Source organism: Mastomys coucha, unplaced genomic scaffold (genome assembly GCF_008632895.1).
Source record: "Mastomys coucha isolate ucsf_1 unplaced genomic scaffold, UCSF_Mcou_1 pScaffold21, whole genome shotgun sequence".
NCBI classification, from domain to species: Eukaryota; Metazoa; Chordata; class Mammalia; order Rodentia; family Muridae; genus Mastomys; species Mastomys coucha.
In genome coordinates this window covers 17,496,840-17,499,749 of record NW_022196904.1, presented here as the reverse complement: position 1 = coordinate 17,499,749, position 2,910 = coordinate 17,496,840, and positions in this window count along the sequence as shown.

The window sequence follows — 2,910 nt, the reverse complement described above, 5'->3', positions numbered from 1 at the left end:
TAACCCTAACCCTGAGCCTAACCCTGAGACTTACCCTATCTTAAAACTGTTAACCCTATCTTAAAACTCACCCCTTAATTTCCTATCCACCCTAATCCTAATCCAAATCTTAACCCTCTAATCCCCTAACCCTAACTCTAACACTGTTTTATGTCGGGGATATTTCTTAATGTTACCATATGAAGTGAGAAACCCTTGATTAATTTTGATCATTTGAGATGTTAAGATCCACCTTTAATCTAGGCTATAAATTCATTTGACATCCTACATATATAAAGGACATTGAACAGGGTAGTTCCGTTTTAGTACTTGTCATTCTTTTTTACAAAATAAAGGTGATGTTCTTGTTTGTTTTTTCAACTGGCATTAGGAAGTACTGATTTCTTCAGAATTCTGTTTTTCAGAATTCAGAATACTGAAGATCAGCTGTAATACCCTGCAACATGAAATTCAACAGGCCTTGATTTTTCTAAATTCCCTTGGCTGACAGTCTTTATTAGGACATTCTATTAAATACAATTTCTACATACATAAAAAAATTCATTCTCTCTATGATTTCAGATATGCTTATCTAGAGAAGCTATTCTAATCCAACTGTGTTTTTTTTTCTCCACTTTGCCACTGATGAAGATGTGCTGGCTAACACTAGTGCTCAACACTGTCGTCTCTTTCCAGGATTGATACCTATCATCTGGAGAAAGGCAGCTGCAGTTTCCTTGAGCCCTGCATGAAACCAGAAAATTAGACACTTGTTTCCTAAAATCACTCTTTAATGTTAAGACTCTGCAGCCTTCCACTCCTGGATCAGATAGATACCTCCACTGCACCTGAGTAATGAGATATGCAAGTTATTCACCTTGATTCAGGAAGTGTGTTACCTCCCCCTTCAGCTCAGCCTTGGACTCTGGCGGTTTCTGCTGGAGGCTGTTATCTGAGGAGCCAAGACAAAGCTGTCTTCAGACTGTCAGATCATCTCTGAAGAAAGCTGCCCCGGAAGTTCGTGCTGTGATACGACAACACCCACTGCCTGAAGACATCAGCAGGTATCCCAGCAGCTCCTTTGCTCCTGACTCATTCCGCGGTGTTTATGTTATACAAATATCATTGCAACATAGAGATTCAGTTTTGGTTTCTCCTGTACTATAAAAATGCTGAATACCCTAAGTAAAGTACAAAGCCTTGATTGGGGCGCAACTTGGCTTTGTGGTTCTCTTGTTCTCCAACCCTATTTTTCAGGTCCTTTAGTCCTTTGCCCCAGGGAACCCAAGTTCATGAAACTGCGGGACAGTTTCACAAGTGCTCTGCGGAAAGTTCAGGCAAAGTCAGCAGTCAGGTCCTGGTTAAGCGCAGGACCATGACTCACAGAGGGGAGGAGCAGGCAGCTGAATAGCCTGAGCTGGAATGGTGAATTCTCCCCAAGGGCTGGGTGGGGTTAGATTCCCCTTGAGGAACAGGCACAAATGCTATTAGAGTGCAAATCCCTGAGATCTAGAAAAGTTCTGTCCCTGGACTAGAAGTACACATTTAAACTTGAGGAGGGATGAGACTCACTGGACAATAAAGGCCTCCAGGCAGACCTGTCAGTCAGACAAAGAGGCGGGACCTTCCCGGTGCCTTTTTGCAAGTTCACTGTGGTTGTGCAGGCTTGAATTGTTCTCTCTGCCCTGCTCTGACCTCTGCATTTGGATGCTGTGAGGGGACCTCAGGGAATCTCTGCCAACCATTTGTAAGGGCAGAGAGTTGAGCAGTGAGAGCTGGGGTTGTGGGTCATCTCTGGGGCTGGATGAGAAGCATTAGACAGATGTGGCCATCTGTGAGGTCCCTTGTGGTTCTCCTCACTTGCTAGATGAGGTGATGACCTCTGAATAACTTCCCCATCACGGCTCATTCTGATTCTGCTCAAATCATTTAGACCATGGCTTACTTGTGTGAACATTATTGGTGTTTTCTTAGAGTCTGCAGCAGGTGTCCAAGCACTTTTAGCTTTTAGAGTATACATTTAGAAGACAGGGATAAATTGTATAGATCTGCTTTCCCATGTTATTTGTTTATGTTTTGTTTAGTTCTTAACTTTTTTTTCTGTTGCAGGTTTTTACATTTCTTTACCTTATATGTTTAGTGTTTTGTTTGTTATGTGGCAAAATGACTGTTTTTCCAATATATTTGTTATTTTTGATGCTTCTTGTATCTTAATATGCATCTTCTTTTAGTTTTTCATTCATGATTTTATGGAAAATATCTTCTAGACCTTTGAGCTGATATTTTTCTTCTTTTATTCAAATAATTTGTAGTTTTTGTCTTATGTTACAGAATTCCTGGTTGTTTAGTGTCAGAAAACTTTTAGAAATCACATTTTTTTGATGGGTGTATTCCTTTTTTCTATTCATTAATGCTTGAGAATTTCCCTTCCATTTTTGTTCTGTGGGAGAACCTTGCCTCAGTAGTTGTCAGTCAGCCACATTTTCTGTATCCATATTTCAGTTGAGTGATGTCTGGTTTGTTTTCATTTTCCAGCTGGAGACGGAAGCCGTTGTGAACTCCATGCATCCCAGACATTTCCTTCCTGTTTGCGCGCATGCGCCAGCGTCTCCCACGCCTCCCTCCCCCCTCCCCTACGGAGGCTTCTGTCCACCAAGATGGAGGACAGCAGAGACGAGGCCGCCCCAGTGACACGCCAGACACTCACGCAGCTCACGAACACACATGGCTGGAGACAGGTCACGCCCCCCCTGCAATTCACCCACAGCACGGACGTCGCCGCAGTCGCATGGAGTGCACGCCATGACACACGAGGCTCACGTGGAACATATGACATCACACCCGATGACAGAGACGCGTGACCACACACCCTGCCACCCCCGCAACTGCGATCGCAGCGACGCACACACATGCATGATGGGCGGAGACCCA